Below are 25,809 nucleotides of genomic sequence, written 5' to 3'. Positions count from 1 at the left end.
TGTTTTTCACTGACTGCAAAACTTTTGCACCATGACGCTATGCCAGGCACTCAGACAGTCACACACACATGCGCTTTGGGCTTATCTCAGCCCAAAACAGCACAGTGCAGTCTTTGTGGTGTGATTTGAGAGAAAATATCTCTAAATAGTCATATATATGGGGCAGAAATGTTTGCCTTCTGTTTATAAAGGAAACAAACGACTACAGGTTTTTTATTTATTTTTTTATTTTTTTATAAAAAATACCATCCATTATGCCCTGGAATAACATGACAAGCACACCCTTGGGTGTGTTTGCACAGTGGAGGAGTGTAGTACATACAAATCAGGTAAAAGAGACAGATCTCGAAGCAACTACAGGGGGGCTACATGAGGAGGCAGGTCAAGGCTACGGACCACACGGAGGGTGTTTGATTCTGGATAACATGGGCGAGCAGAGAGTCAAATGACGGAGTTCCAGGCACTTCAGTGCACGGAGTAATAAGATACAGAGCCCTCACCTTCGTTGTCCATTTGACCCTCCGCACAGCTAATGATGGATGGGACATGGGTAGAGAGCTGCGTGGCATGTGCGCAGTGCAGTGATATACATATGCAAGAACACACATGCATAGACGCACAATAGTGCCTGCTCCAAATGCCAGGTCTCTCATAACTGAAGTCAACACCAGCTTTCATTCAAAAACGAAATTGCTACAACAGAACATACCCCCTGGACAAAAAACACACACTTCAACTTATTTTCAGGTAACACACCTTTATGATGACATGAGCAAAATAGTACACTTACCCAGCTGTCCGCTATGTAGGAGGACTGTTGGTTGCTTTAGCTTTATGGGCAGTGTGTGTGCGTGTGTGTGTTGCACAGCAATAGGTTCACACACAGCGTGCAGGCAGGCTGTCTGTGCAGTGGCTGACTTCACAGGCTGCTAAGTCCATCACACCATCGTGCACATCTCCGTCCATGTGGATCCACTGCAACTGTAATAAAAAAAAATAAAAAAAAATTGATTATTACAGGGCTCCAGACTAACATTTGAGAGCAGTGCCACAAAGTTCTACAGCACTTGACTGAGTTAGGACCCTTTTAATAAAATTAACCATTGGTTCTTCATAGTATCATACATTTGTAGATCATAAAAAACAGGTAAAACCACGCATGGCACCTCATTACCATGGCTAGCCTCGTAAATTCTATGGTATTGGTTATAAAAAACAGTAATGCACAAAAACTGCTATAGCTTAACAACAGAAAATACCAATATTATATTTCATTGCTCCTTTAATACATGTCTATATGGCTTTACATTGACACCCGCCAACCCGCCACATGTGGGTGGATTTCAGCAGTGCCATGTAAAGCAGTCACTCCTACAAGCCACTTTGGCGGGTTGAATTTTATATAATATAAAAAAAATTCAATTGTAGTCTTTTAAAAAGACATCTGAAATAATAAACTAAGTGCAATATAGTGTTGTCAAAAATATAGATTTTCGATACCAATACGGAAATATCTAAAACTCTTCCGCATGATAAACAATACCAGCTGCGTGTTCTCGCTCTCTAGTTTCTACGACAGCGAGTTGACACACAAACCCGCGTCCCTTTACTCACTTGTTTTATTTGCTCTGGATGATTGTTGGTGTTACAGGGCTTGAATTTTGGTGAGGGATTGTGCGTATTGAGCATAATTTTACTCATTCCCACAGATTTTGTGCTCACATCCAAAGTGAGTGCACAAAGTATATTGCCAATATAAAACAGTATAATGGGTTCATGCGTCAGGTCTTAAAGCGACAGCAGCCAAATATACCAGCTGCCAAATTATGAGATAATATCTATATGGCAGTTTTTCCCTATGGTTTCGATGTCAAAATTTTGGCCAGTGAAAATGCTGAGTAGCTAGTAACTTTGGACCACTAGCTGTAGTGGCTGGTGATAAAAAAAATAAAAAAAAGTTATTCATGTCTACATAATTAATATAATAAAATAGTATATATCACACATTTCTGCTACCATGGTTACAGTTAGTGAACTTAGTGTTATTATAGTAAATCCATGGTAATTGTTGGTGATTTGTGGATTGAAAAGCCTTCAAACTGGATCGTTGTGGCACAATGTTTCATCAGGCTTTGAACTTTAAATCACCAAGACATTTCTGGCTTGTGAAGAACTCAAACTCAGTGAGCTTCTCACTGGATCACAGAGTGATATTTAGTAGTCGCATGATCGAGACCGGTCAGCAAGTGAACCAATGCATTCGCTCAATCTCGCACTGCGCTGTCTTTTGGGCCTACCTGATAAATGGTCCGTGTGGTGCAGTTCAAACGAGTAGCACAGTTTCGTCCCGCTTTTGGCGCATTTGCCGTTTAATGTTTCTGATATGCAACAGAAACGACGGTGCTTATCAGTTAGGCAAATTGGTAGTGGCACCAGTGCGACCTTGACAGATCTGGTTGGATTATTTATTAAATAAATTAGATTCAAAAAAACAAATATGCCATTTTGCAACCATTTCCTCTTAGAAAAGGCAAGCTTCAACACTGGATTCAAGTACAACTGCAGACAATATTTATTCAGTGGGACTGTAACAACTCCACAACTCTTTCTCGAAGGCCCGTTTACACGTACATGGTTATTTTGAAAAACGGAGACATTTCCCTTCGGTTGTGCTCCTCGTTTACACGCAAACGGAGAATTCGCCTCTGAAAACGATTCGTTCTAAAAACTCCGGCCAGAGTGGAGATTTTGGAAAACTCTGTTTGTACGTTTGCATGTAAACTGAGAAAAACTGAGTTTTAGGCAGTCGACGTCACAGTATGCGACAGAACTTGCACTGCGTCAAAGGTGCAACCTATATTTTCGGGATTCTGAAACCTGAAACCAGAACCTGCACAAAATTCCGTTTATAAAACAGAGAAGCGGAAGATTTTGCGTACATGCATCTCCACCCCATCTCCTCCCCAAAATAGCCAGTTGTCAATAATTTTAGTTGAGACTAAAATATAAATTCTTAGGATTTGAAGTGAAAATCAAGTAAAATTGAGAAATCAATGTTTTCAACCAAGCCCTAGTCACCACCCATGTTTTCTTCATTGCTGCATATATTTATATATATATATTTATGCTGCATCTATAATGTACTCCCTGTCAACTCTTATGAAAAAGCCTGAGCTGATAGTATCACTCCTGCACACTGCTGATTGTACTCTGACGCCAATCTGTATGAATACACTTACACACCCACATACAGCTCAGGCCTGCTGGGAATGAGCACAGCATTAAATGGCTCACAGAATTTAAAGTTCATTTGAATGTACTGAAATTATCCCACAGAGACACCCTACAGCTGTGTTTACCATAGCCTGGAAATATGTTATTCGGGACAACAAGCAAAAGCACCTTTGAAAAACACATCTATCAGGCCTAATCAGAATGTAAAGTTTTGCCAAACCAAAACTTTTGCCATATTTTGCTAAAAATAAATAAATGAATAGAGCTGATAACTTTTACAATTTTGTTGCATGTTGCTTGGTTAAACAGGGTATGAGACAAAAACAGAGAAAATAATCCACACGTGTTTTTTAAGCAAAGTCAATTCAGGAACATTTGCTAATATTATTTTAACTCTTTCAAAGACAGACTCTTGGGACTGTTTTCAGAAGGCATCTGGTCTCTGATTAGGACCAGACAGAAGCCATACATGCAGGTTTAGGTAGGTAATTTACAGATAAATTAACTACTTTGGATGAAAAGTAAGGAGGGAATTTGCTGCCAAGACTATTATCAATGAAAATGTATGAGTGAGAACTAGACTGGGTTACACAGAAACTGCAGAAACTGAAAGTGAGATCTCTCCTTGGGCATTGTACGCCATTCTCAATATCACTTGTTATCTAGCACTGACACAAAGACCCCAAGCAGTGTCTTTCAACAAAGAATTCGCACCATTACCCGACACCATCAGCTACCATTATTTTACTTTTTGTGATGCACCAAACACACATGGCTGAAAACTTCATATGATTTTAAAAATGATGTGTGAGACTAGTTGACTAAATACTGCTGCTGTTAGTCGACAATGGAAATACTAGTATTTTACTTTTTTTCACATTTATGTTTTGCTTTATGTTTTTACAAAATGCTACATTCAAATTACTGTTCTGTTAATGTTATGATTTAAAATAAATAAATAATTATTAAGTGTATATCTGGAGCAGAAAACCATTTCATTTCACCGACCTCAGACCTTGCATGCATTCGTTTTCTGTCACTCGCAGCGGGATCCACTCTTAAGACAAGCAAGATGAAATATCCATTTTGAAGACGAGAAATGTTTCTATGCACAACTAAAATGACTTCACTACATTCACAGGTCTGGCAGTTCTACTGGGTGTCTGAAAAATGAATTAATTCGCAACATCATTGTGGAGATATTGCAACGACAACAACTCTTCAGCAATGACAGTAAATAACTAGGTCTGTGGCATTTCTCTCCTTCCTTTTGTTCCTCCCTAAAAGCCCAAACTTAATGTCCAAATCAACTAAATCAGTGACTGTCGTAAAATGCTGTCTACCGTTGCTAAACTGCAGAATTGGCTCGATAAGAAGAGTTATTAATACTGCATTAATATACGAAAGACTCTGTGGAACACGGACAAATAAAATATACTTTGCTCGCATTTAAACAGTCAAATAAACACAGAAATGTCCAAATGCCCAGCTTGGTGAGTATTCGCTTAAACAGTTGGTTATGACTTCAGTGAACATAAACGGCTGGGAAATAAGTTGCATGTGTTTCAGTATATTGGATCCGTGCATTTGGTCTTAAAGTGACACCAGCCTAATATCCCTGCTGCTGTCTGTGTCCTTAATGTTAGCCAAACAACAAAAGACAAAGAGAAAAATCACTCACTGCTCTTTAGTATATTTAGTAGGATTATTAAGATTTAATTTATACAGTGTAGAATATGCAATGTTGTTTTACATTTGATTATTTTCTGTCGATAAAAACTCAAGTTTTCTCATTATTTATTTCACAGGAAATCTATATTTATTAAGCTCTAAGAATTTGTTCTATGTTGCTTGCCAATAAATAAAGAGTTGTTGTTAACAACAGCTAAATAAATAATACTACTACTACATGATAAACAGAAGGATTCAAATAGACCCACAGGGTTTATAATGTTTAACACTTAGCCTACTATTCTATACCTATTTAAAAAAAAAAAAAAACGTTGCTACATGTACTGTGCTGGACTAACAGGGACTGGTCATGGACTTTGCATATTGTTCCCCTACTGAAAGTGGTAGTCAGCTGTCAATGGAGAAACAGCAATCTCTTCGATTTCATTAAAAATATCTCCCTTTGTGTTCCGAAAATGAACGAAAGTATTATGGCTTTGGAACGACATGAAGGTGAGTAAATGACAGAATTTTAATTTTTGGGTGAATTAAGGCACTATAGACATCACAGTATGACTTTCTGTAAAGCTGCTTTGAAACAAATATAGCCATCTACGACCTGTGAAAGAGGAATGTACTATTGTATTAAGCGTAGTATAGTATTGTAAACGCATTTATTAAAGGCACACTATGTAAGATTTTTGGATCAAAATATTTAAAAAACCACTAGAACAATGTTATATATTTTGTTGATTTGTGTCCTTGCATTATCAGCGGCCTCGTTCATCTCCAGCGACTTTCGTAACTTTAATAAATCTTTCATGCATTACTGGTCATCCATGAATATGATTTCTGCCAGAGTCCGGTCGTATTCTCCACCAGCTGTAGAGGTGAAGCCAACTCCCACTATCCCACCAGATCAAGGCGTCAAGCTACGCCTTTGTTTTGAATAAACAACCTCTAGTGGTGAAAAATTACATAGTGTGCCTTTAAAGGGAGGCACTCCAAGATATCACATGTGTTTCGATGATGTCAGACATGACGCAGCAGGCGGGTGGTGGCCTGGTTAGGATGGATCCTAAAAAACAAAAACTAACTTTAGCTGGACAATAACTTTATTCTAGAGTTGCTGAAAAGCCCAAACAATCTCTGTTACTTGAATTTCCTATTAGCACTATAAGGCTGCTTTGAAACAATCTATATTATTAAAAGCGCTATATAAATGAAGGTGACTTGGCTTGATAGTGGTCGATGGGCGGAGTCTGTGCCCAGTCACCAGTCAGTGGGAAGCTTAGGAATGCCACCAGGCGCCTTGACCTGAATCATTCTGATTCACATGGCCACCAAACCTCCACCTACAGCGAGGAACAGGCAGTTCAGCGTCAGACACACCAGCCCATTCTACTCTCCTGCACACAAAGAACACTTTTGTCCACACACAGACATACACAGTGGACTATTTCCTCTGCAGTCCTGGGTAACTTGTTGTGGGGACTGACGGCAGATGACTGACTTTTTCAGCCGAAAGACAAACATTATGTAATTAGAGTTCAGGGAAAGGGCTGTGTTTGGGGCGTTGTGGGAGGAAACTGCTTTACCAAACTATCACTAATCATCTCATTACTGTAGGCGAACACTGTTGGTTCCAAATAATGACAGAGCACAACTTTTAGACAAAATGACAACACACAGACATTGCGTGCTTGAGCACATTTCAAAGCACTGAGTGTCACTGACATCATGGCACCACAGTGCCATGGCGTTCTGCGCTCACTGTGCCACAATAACAGCAGTCATTCACTGTACCATAAAGAGATTTAAGCTCTCCATAACAGTAAATAGCCATGTCACCTTACCTTTACTACATATTAAACAGGGTATTCATGCAAACAGTAGTTTTCTTTTCTTTCTTTTTCTGCAAGCCCTTTGAATCTAGAAACACTTTGTTTGCTTTCTACACCAAAACAAGTTCATCTATCAGAATTAGAAAATAAAATATATATGTATTATATATATTAGTGCTATCAAACAATTAAATATTTTAACAAATTAATTGCCAAATTAATGTAGAAACAACAAAGACAGAAGCAGTATATTAATACCGGTATCACCGGCAGGGTTTTTTAAATCGCTTTTAAATTACTTGTCTGGCCTTAAAAATTCATAATACAGATTTTTTTGTTGCTTCCGCGTATCCATGTGACCTGTAAATATTTTGACAACGTTTTATCTGTACAGAGATAAATGGAAGGGAAGGAGGCATTCACAGGGGAGAGACTAGTTTACACTTCAGGAATGCGTTGTCGTCGTGTCCAGGCGCAGGTCCTTCATCAGATCTGGATACGGCTCTGATCCGGCGGACTACGGTAAACCTCGGGATAAACAGAGAGACTAATATTAGCGTAGACGCCATTCTTCTTATGATGTAACAAGTACATCAAGATTTATGGGAAGTGTTCCCAGTTCCGGCTGACCTAATCTATACAGCCTAACATTGAATTATAGAAGTCTATAATGTGTTACGTGTATGCTAGGTCAAAGAGATGTGTTTTTAGTCTAGATTTGAACTGACAGAGTGTTTCTGCTTCCCAGAAAATGTTAGGAAGACTGTTCCAGAGTTTTGGTGCTAAATAGGAGAAGGATCTACCGCCAGCAGTCGATTTTGATATTCTAGGTATTATCAACCGGCCGGAATTTTGAGATCGCAATAGACGTGAAGGATTATAATGTGTTAAGAGCTCGCTCATTTTAAGTTCTTTTAAGTGAACTTAAAAGAATCTTCATATAAACCTGTTATAATAAATGACACATTTGCCTGTGCCCTTCAATTTTTTCTATTGGCCCAGTCAGACCAGTTTTTACTTGCCCTGTAAAAAATGTTATTGTTTTTGACCCATGCAACCTTGTGCTGTAACCATATAACCACTTTAAACAGTGCTTTAAGATTTTCAGGTAGGATATATACCGAAATTGAATAAAGTTAATTCACAGTCTTCCCTGCATAAATTGTAAATTAAATATAGATTAATCCTTTCAATTAATCCTTAAAATTTATTTTATCTTTTTCTTTTGTTCTATGATTATTCTTAATGACAGACAGCAGCGGGTTCATTAGCTAAAGTGACTGCTGTCACTTTAAGACCTGCTGAAACTCTTTACGTTCATTTAAGACTTAATTTAACTAATTTAAGACTGTGCTTGCAAAGATACTCGACAAAACAGCCATTTTGGTATAATTTTGTGTGTTTTTGTCCGTTCAAGCACTGTCTGAAATGTCATTCTGTGCGCTCGAGTGTGTGTGTGTGTCACACAGACAAGAAATTCACAGACTCCACTGCGTTCTCTTTTGTCTTATCGCGCTTGAATGGTTTAAAAGCATTTGCATGAATAAGTATGTGATCAAATAGTGTATCACCAAAGGATGGTGGGGAAAACAGATGGTGCGTTGTCAATGGCACAACGCTCATTGTTTTTGTTTGGAACTTAATTTATTAAATAAAATATAAAATACAAATAAAATGTATTATACTACAAATGTTAATCAAAATGGTACAAAAATAGGAGTTTTAAATTATATTATTAAAAGGTTTTTACTTTGCTTTGTGGCACTCTTACATGTCATTGACCCATTTAATTAATTTCACATTAACTTTTATGCTTCATGTCACACTGCCTGAATTGCCAAACTGTGTTGAACTGTACTACATTTTCGTCCAGATTAGGTACTGAAATTATATTATACCAGTGTACTGTGCTGGTACAGCATGCCGTATAACATGCGGCCCTATAAATTAACACTTTCAAAACCCTAGAATTTAGCCTAAATTGTGCGACTGAACAAAAAAAAACAAAAAATCAGAACCACACTAAACAGAAAGGATTATAGCAAGTCACTGTTGTTTGAATTTGGTCCATGATGTCACAATTGACAAGCATAAACCGTAGCACGAACCTTATGAATCATAAGCAAGCATGAACAACAGCTTCACTCATAAGTTAGACACAGTGCTTAAAACTATTGATAGGCAAATAAGAAGAAACAGAGCCACAGGCAGGGGGTTGGTTGACAGGTTGCTCATGTATCTGAAAAATGAACTTCAGGCTCTTAAATAAACACAGAGTGAATGCAGGAGTCTGTAACTGTATCATGAACAATGGAGGGTAAAGCAACAGCCTGACTACTCAGACTGTGTGGGACAGCAAGAAATTCATCCACTTCTTTTAGAGGATGATATACAAACATTACACATCTGCCATCAATGCTGAATCATAGGGAGCTGTGTTGAGTAATTCTTTTCATCATTACATCTGTGATGAGCTGCATAACGTCATCTTTCCAAGGGAGGAGGACCACTCTTGGCTCCTATGTCAGTTAATGGAAAACTACTGTAACAGACTAATAACAAATTAAAAAAATTAAAAAAATAATAAGTACTGTACATAATACATTTAAACAGCATGCAGCCTTCAAATTAGTGTTGTCACGATAGCAAAATTATGACTTCACTACAATACCAGACTAAAATACCTCGATTCCGATACCATGGGAAAAAAACTAAAACAGTAAAAGTAGGCCTAATTGAAAAATATGACAGAACTTAAAACTGTTCCTGCCCTGCTTTTTGACCATTCCCTCCCCTTTATTAAATAAAATAATAATTACATACCAGTGTGTACGTCCTTACAAAGATGTTTGCAACATTGACATTATTAAATGCAATTTATTAAATTCCAATAGACATTTAATTTAATTTTATCTTTGTTATTAAAAATTACAAACAATATGACAAATACTATAAGAGAGTAAAAATAAAATTTCATATCGTACCGATTTTCATAGCTGGGTATTGCGATACCTTTCTAGTAACGGTATATCGTGCAACACTACTTCAAATGTTTAAACCAAGTGCTGAAAAGTGAAGCCAAAGCGTCTCGATCGGTCCCAGTATAGGTTATAAAGTGTAGTCTAATGGGCGATGGAAACAATCAAATTACACTTCAAATAAATTTTTTCCAAAAATGTTTAATGTCAGTAAGTAGTAGTTAAGTAGTCAGTTGAAGTAATTCAATGGTGCATTTAAATACAGATGTTGCAGTGTCCAGAGCTGCATGAAAAAAAAAAAAATTCTAATTGTATACAAGCAAGCAAATAGAGCTCCTTTTATTAATCACTGAAGCTGTCAATCTCTTAGGTTGCGTTCAGCGCCGGCCCACTGGATCTACACTCATGCAAAACTATAATCAAAAAAGCTGTCTACACTGCACAATTGAATCTCTTAATTACATTGCATTTCCAAGGATTTGCGAGCATGCAGAACTCTAAAGCATGCAGTGAGCGAAAGCTCTGGTTTTTTGAGCAGTGTTCAGCAGATTCTGACTAACTTAAATACCTCTGATTGGCCACTGCGTTCATGCGCTCAACAGATATGACTGTGATTGGCTGCAATGATCAACTCTTCAAAAACACGTAGTAAATAGAAACCTTTGACGCTCTTCACTGAGCGCTTACACAGGCGTCTATCAGGGAGTATCGAATATACCGGTACTCCGTTCTACTGCAGAATTTACTGAATTTTCCATTAACTGCAGAAATGCTGGCATCGTCACAATTTTTTGAAATTTCAGTAGCGAGACTTGTTACCAAAGATCTGGTACTCTTGACATCACAATTTTAATACACAACAGAGAAACAATTAGGCCTAACGTGTTCTGAGTATCATATTTCAACATGATACACAAGACTACTGGTTAAACCCGGATGCTACATCTGCAAGCTAAAAAACGACCTGAAAAGAGTCAAATGGTATAATTTGTCAACATGCTCGACGAGGCAGAGCACGGGGATTTCAATGCAAATGTGTCCAGTGTCTGCCGCCCACTAACAAGTGAAGACGCAACTTGGTGTTATAAAGTGACTCAAATTTAAAAAATGGTCTTAAAATCTAGGAGGCAACGCTAATAATGTTCTACTGCAGAATAACACCTATTTTATTTTTCATTTTATTTTTAAAGACCAAACTCTAGCTACGTGAAGAGATATTACACCCTTAACGGATCATGGGGTGCATATACACCAGAAACTTTACATTATTGCTAAGGATAGGCATGAGTACCCGAGTACTCAAACATGACAGCGATGATTAATCATAAAAATGTGTGGGCTTAAAATCTGATTGGTTATTTTTTAAACCTTTATTTAACCAGGAGAATCCCATTGAGATTAAGAACCTCTTTTGCAAGGGTGACCTGGCCAAGACAGGCAGCAGCATATAAAAAAATAATACAAACACATAGGTACAGACAAATAACACAGAAAACTAGAACTAACACTTTATAAAATAATTTTAAATAATTTTTACAATCTAAAAACATTTACATATTAAGACATCTGCCTATACGTCTTTCATTTTGGATTTAAATGCGTTTAGCAAGATCAATTCAGTGAGTTTCAAGTAGAGTTGAGCCGGATACTCGGCTGAAACGAGTATCCGGTACGGATAAAGCACTTTTGCCGCGTACAAGTATTATACGAGTAATACGAGTCAATATCTGTGCTCGGATAAAAAAAAAAATTATAAAAAAAAAAAGTTATGTTGACTTGAGATTAGGGCTGGGCGATATATCGATATAAAGAATATATCAATATATTTTTTAAATGCGATATGGAATTAGACCATATCGATATCGATATAGTTCAAATTTGCGCTGTGATCCTTGCTCCAAGCAGCTTCTGACCCGGAGCTCTCTGCACTGCTCCCCGCGCCCCCGCCCCTCCTTTTCCACTTTGCGTGCGTGTTTAGAGCATGTTCTCTTACGAGAGGTCTCTCGTACTTGCGTAAGAAAATCTTACGCTAGGGGAAAACCTCTTTTCCTCGAGATATTGAAGCCAAAAATTATCCTTAATTTTGCAATAATGTAAAATGCATTGCAGCAGCATGCAGACATGGGCGAGACAGCTCGCGCGCCCATTGGCTGCTCTGCGGCAACTGCACCAGCCTATCGATAGAGGCTCCTCATGACGTCAGAACCAATGAGGGCGCTTCGCGCCCATTACGTCATGTCCCGCCGAAATCGGGTGGGGCCAGGGCTATAAATACGGCCCAGAGAGGCTGGTTTGGTCAGTTTTTCATCTCTTCAGCGGACTTCGCATCGCTGGATCCCGAGAGGAAGCCACGCCGTCTGAGCCAAGCACCCAGCGGGATTAGTGCATCTGAAGCAGCTGGTCGACATCTCGCCGCCTTCAGTCGCCGTTTCTGCTGACGCTTTCCGGCGTACTATATCCTTTTGTTGCTGTGTGTGTCCATCTTCTCACCGGCCCTCTGGGAAAAGAGCTAGCATCGAGGCGGAGCAGCCTGCACTCAACCGCCTGGACGGCTGTTTTCTACAAAGGGAACGTGCTTCACATCCTTCAAGACCAGCTCCCTTCCTTCCTGAGCTTCACGAAGAGGTAGCTAAATCTTGGAGCGCCCCCTTTTCAGCCAGAGTGCGTGCTCCCGTGTCCGCAGCATTCTCCGTAGTCGACGGTGCTAAGGACAAAGGGTACCACTCTCTTCCTCCCGTCGAGGAAGCGGTAACCGCCCATCTTTGCCCGCCCTCTGCTGGACGGCGTGCTAAGACGGCGCTGCCATCTAAAGCCTGCCGTACCACCTCAGCCCTGCACGGTCGCGCTTACACCGCCGCCGGGCAGGCTGTCTCGGCGCTTCATTCTATGGCCGTGCTCCAGATCTTCCAAGCCAACCTTCTCCGCAAAATGGATGAGGAAGGACCGGAAGCTGTGAATCTCACGGATTTGAGGAGCGCTACGGATCTCGGCTAAACAAAGCACTTCTGAAACGACGGTTCAGAATGCTCACGACCAAGAAAATCCTCTCGCAAATTTGCCAAGGGGACTGGTTCATGTCGATAGATCTGAAAGACGCCTATTTTCAAATACAAATAGCGTCACGTCACAGGCGATTTTTGAGATTCGCCTTCGAGGGTCAGGCATATCAGTACACAGTCCTGCCATTTGGCCTATCCCTGGCACCTCGCGTATTCACGATGTGCATGGATGCAGCGCTCGCACCCCTCAGGCTGCGAGGCATACGAGTGCTGAATTATCTGGACGATTGGCTGGTTCTAGCTCGATCACGGTCGGAGCTCATAGAACACAGGACCGTATTACTCGATCACCTCGAGAATTTGGGTCTCACAGTCAATTGGGCGAAGAGTTCGCTGTCTCCCAGTCAGAAAATATCCTTTCTGGGCACAGATTTGGACTCGCTGTCTATGACAGCACAGCTGTATTCAGCGCAGACTAAGTATTCAGCGCATGACAGAGATTTTTCGCCACAACGCTTTGGTCCCGCTCAAAAAGTTTCAGAGGATGCTGGGTCTCATGGCTTCAGCATCCTCAGTGCTTCAGCTGGGTCTGCTTCGCATGCGCCCGCTGCAGTACTGGTTGAAAGCGCGCGCGCCGCGCAGAGCTTGGACCTCCGGTCTCGCGCTCCTCAAGGTCGATCAGAAATGCGTTGCAACTCTGAAACCTTGGACAGTGACCGACTGGTACCGGTTAGGTGTAAGCCTGGGGACTTCCTCGAGTGTGAAGGTGGTGTCTACGGACGCCTCAACCTCGGGATGGGGAGCGCTGCTCGAGGGCAGACCGTTATTCGGCCAGTGGTCGGAACGGGAGAAGCTTCTGCATATAAACTGCCTGGAAATGATGGCAGTCGACAACGCGCTGAGGCGCTTTTGTCCCCACATAAAAAGACACCACGTCTTGGTCCGTTCGGACAACATGTCAGTGGTGGCTTATATAAATCACCAAGGGGGTATCAGATCCAGAATCCTTCACAGGCTGACGGAACGCCTCCTGATCTGGGCTCAGCACAATCTGCGCTCGCTCATGCAGCGCATGTTCCCGGCCTTCTGAATGTGGGGCCAGACAGACTGTCCAGAAACAATCTTCCAGCAGGAGAATGGTCTTTGCACCCACAGACAGTCGAACTGCTGTGGAATACGTTTGGCAGAGCGAAAATAGACCTATTTGCGTCTCAGGAGAACGCTCATTGTCAAACATTTTTCTCCAAGAGCAGGGACGCGCTGGCTCACGTCTGGCCCCGCTGGCTCACGTCTGGCCCCGCTGCCCGCTCTATGCGTTTCCCCCTGTCACGCTCCTACCTCAGGTGTTAGAGCGAATCAGGGAGAGCGGATGCCCAGTGCTGTTCGTCGCCCCATTCTGGACAAACCAAGCCTGGTTTCCAGTCCTGATGCAGCTGACGAGTACCACCCCGTGGCCGATACCGGTGAGGAGGGATCTCCTCGCGCAGGCGAACGGCTCAATCTTGCATCCTTACCCGGAGCGTTGGTCCCTACACGTGTGGGCCATCAACGGGTACCCGTTAACCTCCCAGCGGGAGTGTTAAACACGATCACGCAGGCTAGAGCTCCATCTACGAGGCGGCTCTATGCCTCAAAATGGTCTGTGTTCACTAGCTGGTGTGCAGCGAGTGGTACTCCGCCCTCACGCTGTGGGGTGACGGAGATCCTTTCTTTCTTACAAGAGCTTCTGGATAAAGGCAGAACCCCATCCACGCTCAAAGTTTATGTGGCGGCCATAGCAGCGTTCGCTGAACCACCACTCGGTCAGTCTCTAGGAAAGAACGATCTGGTCATTCGCTTCCTTAGAGGAGCTAAGAGGCTGAACCCTCCCAGACCTCCCTCAGTTCCCGTTTGGGACCTTTCCACGGTTCTGGAAGCCATTTGAGCCAATACAGTCAATAGACCTGAAACTCTTGTCTTTCAAAACAGTGTTTCTTCTGGCTCTCGCTTCAGTGAAGCGCATAGGGGATCTGCAAGCGCTCTCAGTGAGCGCGACGTGTATGGAGTTTGGGCCTAATGACTCGAGAGTCATACTCAAACCAAAGCACGGATACGTTCCTAAATCCCTCAATACACCGTTTAGGGCACAGGTTATCTCCCTGTCGGCCCTGCCGGTATCTGAAGAGGAAGGGGACGCAGGCTTCCTTTGCCCGGTCAGGGCGTTAAGGGCATATGTGTCTCGCTCATCTGTTTTCAGACAGACGGAGCAGCTCTTTGTTTTGTTCAGCGGACGTTCTAAGGGACTAGCTGCGTCAAAACAGAGTCTATCCAGATGGATAGTGGATGCTATTGCGCTAGCTTACACATCCAGGGGCCTGCAATGCCCGATAGGTGTCAAAGCGCACTCCACAAGAGGCATGGCCTCGTCGTGGGCTTGGTCCAGTGGGATTGCCTTGCAAGATATCTGTATGGCGGCAGGCTGGGCCTCCCCGTCTACATTTATAAGGTTTTATAACCTCGAGGTTCCCGCTTTACAAGCTAAGTTGCTCTCGGTTTCATTTTTCAGTACTGCCCGCCCGATGCTATCGGCTCGGGATGCTGAAACTGCTAGAGCGTCGATCACTGATCGCCTGTATACTTCTGTGGGCAGTGCGTAAGTCCCCCTTATTCATCAGTCCAGGCCGAGTTCGCCCTGGCTGTGTGGAACACTTGATATAATATGCTCTTATCAGAGCTTTATATTACAGGAATGATGCTATTCTAGCCCCTCTTCCCGGATTCTCTGTGAGTCCCTTGTGATTAGGCACTATATGAGCCCCGGGCACCTGCCCTTGGGACTTTAGTGTTATGTCTCAAGCACGCACGGCGTTTTACATTGTATTCCCCTAGCGTAAGATTTTCTTACGCAAGTACGAGAGACCTCTCGTAAGAGAACGTACTCGGTTACTAACGTAACCTCGGTTCTCTCTAGAAGAGGGAACGAGTACTTGCGTATCTTGCCGTGCATGCGTCATGTTCTGATTCGCTTCTGCGATGAAAAACTGACCAAACCAGCCTCTCTGGGCCGTATTTATAGCCCTGGCCCCACCCGATTTCGGCGGGACATGACGTAATGGGCGCGAAGCGCCCTCATTGGTTCTGACGTCATGAGGAGCCTCTATCGATAGGCTGGTGCAGTTGCCGCAGAGCAGCCAATGGGCGCGCGAGCTGTCTCGCCCATGTCTGCATGCTGCTGCAATGCGTTTTACATTATTGCAAAATTAAGGATAATTTTTGGCTTCAATATCTCGAGGAAAAGAGGTTTTCCCCTAGCGTAAGATTTTCTTACGCAAGTACTCGTTCCCTCTTCTAGAGAGAACCGAGGTTACGTTAGTAACCGAGTACGTTATGTTAACATGAAATAAATGTGTATGTACGCGCTGTGTATCGCCTCATATAAAGTGCAAAAGAAACTACGAGCATGCAACGCCGTTACGTTGTAAATTACACGAAATAAAAGTAATGCAGGTATGATTTTCATTCTATTCACCAGGAGCAGTTTCCATGTTTCATTAACAGTTCTTGTTAGTATTGTGTATTCACCATGGTAACTGTCGTTTCCTTAATAACCCCAAAATGCCACTATTTTTCTTTGTGTTATTTTTTATATTTTTAAATGACTGTGGTGGCTCATACCAACATTGTATTAACAAAAACTAGTTTGGGACTGCTATTTAATAGCTTTAGCATAGGCCTAATGTTTATTTATTAGTACTAGTCTTTACTATTAGTCATATTCTTACAATTTATGTTAAGTAAAGGGGGACAGTACTTGTGTGTGTGTTAACAAATTTTGTGTAAACGTGTTATAATTTGCCTAATAATATTCTCTCTCTATATATAGGCAAATTATAACACGTTTACACAATTTTTTTATATATATTCAATGTAAAATTTGATAATCAAAATTAATAAATCGCAATTCCAATTCCAAGGGAATAATCGGCAATTATGATTTTTGTCATAATCGTGCAGCCCTAAGGTGAAGAAACCTGTTTATTATTTATTCATTTGATTTTGCAAATGTTCACTGAACGAGCCGGTTTCAATAAAACTACTTGTACGTCATATTTGGCTTTGACTTTGACTGAACATTTGCCCTTCACTTTGCGGAAAAAATATCGGGATATATATCGTATATCGATATTCAGCATAAATATATCGGGATATGACTTTTGGTCCATATCGCCCAGCCCTAGTTGAGATGAAAACTCTTGTTCATTACATTTTACTTCATAATTGCAACCGCATGTGTTGTATTTATTGTTGCAAAACTTGTTCTGTATATAGTTCGTTTGTTATCGTGATCAAAACCATTGATTTGAAGCTCAATGCTGATGCTGTCATGTAAATAGTTTTCTAATCAGCAATAAATATAACAATTTCTGATCAACCCATATCAATTGCATGCTTAAAATAACATACCGGTTAAAGCCCCGCCCATTTCAAGACAACCCGACACACTTCCGGGTTAAATCCCGCCCACTTCCAGGTTAGGCCCCGCCCAGTCCGAGTACAGATACAGATACAGATACAGATAAATCATATGGTTAACAGATACAGATACAGATACAGATACAGATAATGCTGTACTCGCTCATCCCTAGTTTCAAGTCCTTTTGTAACGTATTCCATGCTGAAGGTGCAGAATACAGAAATGCCTTCTTTCCCATTTCCGTACGAGTCTTTGGCACAGAGAGCGTTACAAAGTCCTGAGAACGCAAAAAGTGTCGCCCATTGCTTTTCTGTATGACATGAACACATAGGTAGCTTGGCAGCAGACCAAAAATTGCCTTACATATGAAAGTGTACCAATGACATAGCCTTCGAGTGGCTAGATCCAACCCGAGAGTATAGCTCACAGTGGTGAGTCAGCGCTTTGCAATTTGTAATGAACCTCAACGAAGCATGGTAAGCTGTATCAATCATATGAAAATTGTGTGCAGAAGTATTCATATAAGATCACCATAGTCCAGCACAGATAAGAAAGTGGTGGCCACAAGTAGTTTTTTTACATTAAAAGAAAAACACAACTCCCAATTTTAGCCTCAGCTTTTTCACCAGGTATAGCACATGTGGTTTAAAAGTCAGTCAGATGTATAACCTGTTTTCCTTGCTTTTGTCCAAGCCAAGTTACGTTTATGAATAATTTCTGCTAACTCTGTGGAAAACCAAGGGTTATCACGCCCCTTTACTCTATATCTCCTAAGTGGGGCATGTGTATTTATGATTTCTGTAAAACCCTCATTAAAAAATGTCCAAGCTGTCTCCACATCAGGGATAAGCTCTATTCTACTCCAATTGAAATGAAACAAATCATGATAAAACCCCTGTTCATTAAAATGTTTAAGATTCCTCTTACAAATTGCACGTGATTTTGATTTAGGGATCTTAGTGTTCCTGATGGCAGCCACAACTGTCATTGCAAAAAACACCAACAGATGAGAATTTATGAGGAACATTAGTCAGAATCAAATCAATTAAAGTAGACTTCTCCGGGCATTTAAGATTTGGATGTGTGGGAGAATTGATCAACTGTGTAAGAGTGACAGAATCACAAAAAGATTTAAAATCATCAGATACTGGCTTAAGCCAATCCCAGTTTAGATCGCGCCAGCTACAATAATTTCACTATAATTTGATCTACTTAAAAGTTGTATCAGAGACTGTAACGCATAATTTGGGGCAGATGGAGGTCTATAACACCCAACAACAGTTATACTGAGGCCCTTAACAATGTCAATATTTACTGCCAGAAATTCCAATTGTTTGCAGATTGATTCAGACAAAACTACCCTGACATGAAATTTCGATTTCACATAAACAGCAACACCGCCACCTTTCTTTGATCTATCAGCTCGATAAACATTGTATTTATCCATGTTAATATATTTATCCCTAACTGATTTTGTCAGCCAAGTTTCAGATATTACAACAATGTCCGCATCTGTTGATTTAACCCATATTCTAATCATATCCATTTTGGATATCATGCTGCGGACATTGAGATGAACAATACTTAGACCAGACAAGGATTTACAATCAGATGGCATCTGAATACATTGCAACTCAGGGCCAGGATTAGGTTGCACGTTGCCAGATATAAGTAAAAGTAAAACAATTAACAATCTTCGTGTAGCAGCATTACATGACCATTCCTTAGACAGTTCATATGTAAAATCCGAACGAGATCTCTCATTGAATGTAAAATATTCATTCAAAGCCAAAAGGCTTTGAAGACGAGGTAGGTCTCTGGGTGGCATGCATGCTAAATTTATGTCCTGATCCATCCGTTTAGGTGTTTGCACAGGTTGTACAACATCCACAGAGCAAGTGCATCCAAAAGCAAAGTTCAGCAGGCAATCCACATTGTTAGATGTACTCACCCCGGAACGATCGCTTACTCGTAAATCCCACACAGACAAGGCGCATAGTAAAGTCCCGAAAAGTGCCATTGACTTAGTCCAGAAAATGTGCATCTGTGTATATGAGTGCACTGCAAGCCGCAGACAATGGAGTGCAAAATGGAAAAAGGCACTTTAGTGAGTTTGGTCCAAGGAAAAGGCCAGGCAGGTAGAGAGACGCAAGAGGTCTTCTGAGACCCAGAACCCAAACAGTTGCAGGGATATATTCAGAGAATCAAAGCAGTATCCCAGTTAAATAATCCAGAAAGAAGTAATCCACATACAAATCATAAAAAAGCCGTTTGCAAAGCACTATATAAATGCTTTACTTTAAACTTAAAGTAAAAAACAAACAACACTTAACACTGACACTGACATGCTGCCATCTTGGATTCTGATCATGCATTCATGACAGCTGACAGTTATGGCAGCACCTTGTTGTCTGATATGACAACTGACAGAAAAATGTCTTCAAAAATATGCAGTGTCTCTAATACTGTGCTGTGAATTTCCCATTCAGTGATGTGATAGCAAGTTAGTGTTACATAGGATTCAGTGGTTAGCGAGGTCCACAAGTCCATAGTGAATGGCTTCGACACGCTGTTTTTAATCAAGAGGCAATCCTTTCAATTCTTGCAGTGATTGTTTGTGCGTCGGGACGTTATACTGGGGCTCAACAGAAACTTCTATCCACAATACAGATGTGTCCCATGGTCAATCAGTCAGAAAGTGACATGACAACCCATTCAAGTGCAAAATGAAAGAAATCAATACGTTGCCTCATAGTGCAACTGGATATTCATCTCTATTTGGTGACACAACACAACACATTTTCTAAAGGCTAAACTCACCCCATAGTTTTGGTTAGTAATACATTCCAAGGTTAACTTATGCTAATGGACAGATAATTACAAAGAACAAATTGTCAGAGGTGAATGATGTAGCCTCTCAACCTTTACGCTGAGGAGAAAATCCTTACTTTGAGTGGACCAAGTCAAACATGATTATGTATTTCTGCTCGGCTAGCGGCATTGGGCGTCAACCATACGGCATACGGTAATACCTTTTTATATACTATCTACTTTCTTTGTAAAACAGTTCTACCGAATAACGTATTACACAGGACAGTTAGACAGATCGTAAACTAAAGAAGAATGGGAGCGCACAACAAAATAAAAATAAAGTCACAACAAGCACGGCTTACGTCACTTCAGAGTTTGTACTAGCAGTGCGAAATGCGAATACAACCAGGAAAATGGTTTCACAAAGATAGACTTTGACTATGGCTTAGATATAGTGGATAGTCAGACTTCAGATAGACATCTAAATCAGACCTTAAGACTTAAGTACGTAAGACTCTGTTTGACTATCTTAAGTAGGACTACACTGCAATGCATTCTGGGTAAAATAAGACACTTTTCAAAACAAAAAACATGGCAGATCGAGTAAGCGCATTCAACCGCTCAGTGCAGTTTACCCCAGCGGAAAATATGTGTTTGTTGGAGGAGTATATAACAGTTACAAGGACATTTTACTTGGGAAATTTTGCGGAGAATGTAGTAACAAGAAGAAATGTTTAAATTATGAGCCATTTTCCCTATTCTTTTGGCTGTTTGTAATGTAACTGATTGTTACTGCTGGTTGCCAAGGTAACAGAGTCTTAGACCTAAGTTAGCCTGGGGGTAAGGTGTCAAATTTTTTTGGTCTAAATTAAGTCAGTCTTTATTTTTGTGAAACAGTCTAACTTGCATTACACTAGTCTATGAGCAAATTTTAGACTTGTCTAACACTATCCGATTGTTAAGTCTGACGTCACGCGTGACGTTTAGCCTTTTCCGGGTCCAAGCGCTCCTCTCGTCCAGAAATAACAATGGTGGAACCTGTAAATTTATTTACGATCACGTCCTTCTTAGTGAGGCACCCTTGGCGGTCAAAAAGGGTTTAAATTCCTTTAACACCAACAGAGTGGTTAGTGAAGCTCATCACTCAGGTGGCATAATTAAGGGTAGAGTCCAGGCATCAATGAAAAAGAAGATTTACGAGGTTGAAGTGAGTTAGCTCGGGACACGGGACACAGCACTGCGGCATTGTAAAAACACTCAATAATAACCAAAACACTAGCGAAAGCGGTAGAGAGGACCTGGACTTGGGACCCGGAAAGAGTATTATCGGAGAGTGGTTACGTCACGACTTAACAACCGAATAGACTGGTCTAAAATAGCTTTGTGAAACCGGCCCCTGGTGGCTAGTTCAAATAACTATGTTTCTAGAACTACCCGATGCGAATGGGGTCAGTAAACACTCAGCAAAAGTTCTTCTTCCTACCAGACAATTACTACATCTGCACTGCACAGATTGCAATTACAGGTTTTGTCCAACTAATTACACCGTAAAGACATAATTTCAGCTTTATGGTTGTAATAAACATTTACAACATGAGATAATAATCTATGTGAATTAGTCTAAATTATGTAAAACAAGTAAACGCAATTCAGTGCTGCCAAGCTATGATAATAACTGAATATTCCCAACTAGCCAACACAAAATTTTGTAGAGTAACCTTATAAAAAAATTTAAATGGGATGTGGGAGAAAATTGCCTTGATGTGAAATCTGGACCGCTCTCCATCATCTCTCGTGTCCTGCCATTAACGGCCAGCATCTGTCATGCCCAGCGGCTGAGTTCATATGAGCTATGATAGTAAAGATCAAGTCAAAGCAAGACTAGAAATGTTCTTGGAGAACAACATTAATGAAAGCACTTATTAACACTTAAGCAGACGACTGACGTAAAGTGACTTCAAATTAACCATGATATATGAAACAGGTTATGAATAAAACACAGAATAAAACACAGACATAGAGGTAGGAAAACAGGCACACATCACAACGAGCTAATAAATCCAGTGAAGGCATTGATCTGTACTCAGTCAATGAGCAGTTAGAGTTCGAACTGCTGTGAAATTGACTGGTCTAAATGCTTCACTATAATAACGAACCGCATACAAAAAAAATTGGCTGAAGGGCTCGATGTGATTTTCAAGCGAGCCAACAACTCACGCAAGCCGTTTATTCTGTGATCTCTCATCAGAAGCTGTTACCAGTTTGGACTCAGCCTGCCATAGAGAAGACTGGCATGTGGCCACATTCATAAGTGGTGAAGGGGTGCTGCTGTTTGCTTCAGGCACACAGCCAGTGGAGGTAATCCAGGGCTCACTGAGCCTGTGTCAAAATGAAAGCCGTCACCTGAGTCCGCGATCTGCTGACTACACAAGCATGGTGTTGCTTATCAGCTTGCATCCTGAATTTCTCAGAAGTTCAATCCTCTTTTAAAGGCTGATCTGTGTGATTTTCTTTTTAAATTATGATGCCGTCACTGTGAGGCTGAAACTGATCTTTAACATCTGGTGCTACTCAGTGAGGTCAAGGGTATAACACACACAGTTTGTCAAAAGCATAAGACACAATAATGATGACACAGAGAGGGAACGGTGTGGTTCTAGAAAATGTAGGCCTGGTCTACACTAATACTGTATGTTTCCATTTGAAAATGCATATTTTCAGGGTTTTGTGAAAACGCACTCCAAAGTGGATAAATTAGAAAACACATTTTTCGCGTTGTAGTGTGGATTGTGAAACTGTATTTAAAAACGATGCCGCAAGTTTAGTCACGTGACTCATATTGTACCAATAGATTCATGTTTATAGCGGTATTGTGCCTGTCATTTGATATTCACTTTCACAGTTGCTAAAATATGTTACTTTGCACACTCTTCATGTCACAGTTCTGCAAAGACGACAGAAAATTGCATTTAATGTCTTGCGGCAAAATGTGAGAGCAGTTGCGTTTTTAGACCAAACGTATAATAGTGACTGAGTGCGACCTGCACGCATCAGACAACAGTGAGATATTTTGCTAAATAAAATTATCTTGCCAGAAGAATTGCGCGATAACTTTATTTTTCCGTTTCTCTCATCTCAGTGAGCTTTTATGAGGTTGTATGCATGCGCAGTAAGGTGAATTTAGCGTTTTCCAATGTTTCAGTGTGGATGAGAAACTTTTGGAAAACGCTTGAAAATGCTAGTGTGGTCTGTCCACATATTTTCAAATGTATCCGGATTAATGTGGACGTAGCCTTTCGGTACGTTTACACGACAACGATATGCTTAAAACTGAGACGTTTTTCCTTAGAGTTTTCCGCGTACAGACGGTATTTTGACATTGTCAAAACGATCCAAATTCACACGGATCCGCGAAAACAACTGAAAACGCTGTATTCTGCTGCCAGGCCAGTAGATGGCAATGAAACACCATAGACTGAACACGTAATACGCATGTGCATAACATCATCATATTCAGAGATTCGTTTTTGTCGTTCACACGGTGACCACTTTAAAAAACTTGCACTTTGAAACCAGTTTTCAAAAGTTTGCATTTTCAGCCACCTAAAACGTGTAATGTAAACGAATGACCAAAACGGCTAAAGTTTTTAGTTAAAAAAATGGTGTTGTGTAGCCTAAACAGCCCCTTAGATGTTAAATCAGACCATTGATCCCAAGGTACCATAGAACGAATCTTCCTTGGGGCGAGAGGATCTGTGCGTGTCTTCAGTCAGCTCTTTACTCCACGAACATAAAAGAAGAGCCGGGCGGCAGCGGGTTTTGCGGCCTGGCTTGCCTTTACATGCAGGGACACTTATCACACCTAGACCGAGATACAGGGCCTAGGGGCAGCGTTTATTGAACAACAGTGCTTATCTTCTGCACACTGAGCTCTAGAAGGAAAGGCAGAACCTTGCAGGGCCCTACAATACAAACACACGAGCGAGAACCTACTAAATAGGAGGCCCTCAAACCATTCATCACCTCGCAAACACACCGAAGGTCTGCTCTCAGAAACACACACCTCTAACCTACAGGCCCTGGATGAGTCACGCAGTGCTGCCTGCCATAATACAAATAATGACACTTTTTATGCCAGTGAGTCATTACGCAACTTGCTCACACTTAAGTTAAATTCTGCTACAATGTAGGTTAAGAGCAACAGCTGCAGTTATACTTGTGACCCTGAGCTGCCATACATTCTCCATCTGAATCAACCTTTTGTCCTGTGTGACTGTAATTCAGCATTGATCACAAGTGAGTCTTTCTTTGTTCACAGAAATGCAATAACAATGCAGAGATGAGGCTGCTGTTGCTTCTAATGTCACAAATGAATGAAGAAGCAACAAGAACGACGATTATCTGAGAAAGAGAGGAATGATTAAAGGTCTCTTGACATATGAAGAGGAGACTGTTTCATCCAGCTCTGCTTGCTGAAGCAGGGAAAGAGACACCAGCAAAAGCCATACGGTTTAATGTAGAATAGATCAACTTTGATTTCAGACATTTGAGCCCTCAACACATAGAAATTATACACTTTTAGATAAAAAGATGGGATTGGTTCTTGAACTCCACAATAACTGTTCAGACAGTTGCATGCATGATGAGTTACACTGTTATAATGGTAAACCGAACACCTCGTACTAGATTACAACTGGACGCGGTTTTTGTGAAATCTCAATCATATTAACACAAATAAATACTTACTCCGAGACTGCGGGTGAATCTTTAAGCCTTTAGGAGCCAAATTCCCGCCACTCACTTTCCTCACGCGCAGGTGAGACCTTGAGATCAGCGCGAGCACTAAGAAATGAGGAAACGTTAAAACAATTTCCTCTCTTTTTCCACGCCGTCTTATCCGTTAAAACTGGTTTTTACAACAGTGGTAAGTAAAATGTTTCGATTATCTGTGTGATGAATGATACACGCGCTGTCTTTGAGTCCTACCTGTCAGACTCGGTGTTCACTCGATAACGCCAGGTGTGACTGAACAAAACTTCACTCGAAGTTGGTCCTGTGAGTGTATAGCAGCAGCTACCTAAAGTTCAACGGAATTCTTGCGTTTTATTAATTTATTTCAGTGTGTAATATATATTGTGCTCTACAACCGCTGTCGCATTCTCACTCATTTCTGCCTCGCGTTTCTGTCGCTTTGATTACTCAATCTCACTCGTGCTGTACAATATGCATCTATTGACAACCCACTCTTAAAGGGACAGGGCACTTTTATTATGACAGCACTCCACATGGCAATGGACGACACTAAACTTAATTTTAAACTCAAGTCCACCGTTTTACCACCAAATAACTGGTAAATTCTGAGTCTATTCAATATGTCATAGTTATACATTGTTAGGGGAAGATGTATTGCTTTTTGAAAAGCACCTTCATTATAAAACCTATAAAGCTTCAGTGTAAAACACGAGACTGCGTTAATAAGAAATAGTATCTATCTGACGGCTGTTAAGGCGAGTTAAATTGACAAAACCTCTGTTTAATAAATGATGGCTGTGCCACAGTCATAAGAGCTTCAAAGATAATTCTACTCTAGTACTCTAGTTCTACCATCTGGTCATTTGAAGAATTGCAGACAGGTCCCTACACACAAATACTGGTGATTGTATAATACAATGAAACATCAGTTCAGTGTGGGAAATTTATTTAACAAATTTAAAGTAATAGACGTAATCCACTACTTTTACTGGTCTCTACTATTTGTAAATTTAGCTGAAATGTAGAAGCCAATTTCTCTGATGAAAAAGCGCAATATCAGATTTTTT

General features: G+C 40.9%; 1 protein-coding gene across 3 annotated transcripts in view; it reads right to left on the bottom strand.

Annotated features, from left to right (window-relative positions):
* tnk2b (tyrosine kinase, non-receptor, 2b) overlaps window positions 1–25,795 on the bottom strand; it is a gene marked incomplete at its 3' end in the record, with an annotated part of 106,984 nt that extends 81,189 nt beyond the window's left edge. Inside the window, exons 1-3 of one of the 3 annotated variants that reach the window (XM_082173942.1) lie at window positions 24,977–25,795; window positions 24,737–24,832; window positions 791–981 (exon numbers count right to left, since the gene is read on the bottom strand). The remainder of the gene's footprint in view (window positions 1–790; window positions 982–24,736; window positions 24,833–24,976) is intronic. The other 2 variants (XM_082173937.1, XM_082173943.1) reach the window with 2 other exon arrangements.
* Between the last annotated feature and the right edge of the window lie 14 nt (window positions 25,796–25,809).

This window comes from Leuciscus leuciscus, assembly GCF_965113295.1.
Source record: "Leuciscus leuciscus genome assembly, chromosome: 6".
NCBI classification, from domain to species: domain Eukaryota; kingdom Metazoa; phylum Chordata; class Actinopteri; order Cypriniformes; family Leuciscidae; genus Leuciscus; species Leuciscus leuciscus.
Note: the sequence above shows the minus strand (reverse complement) of the source record. Positions and strands in the feature narration are given on the sequence as shown.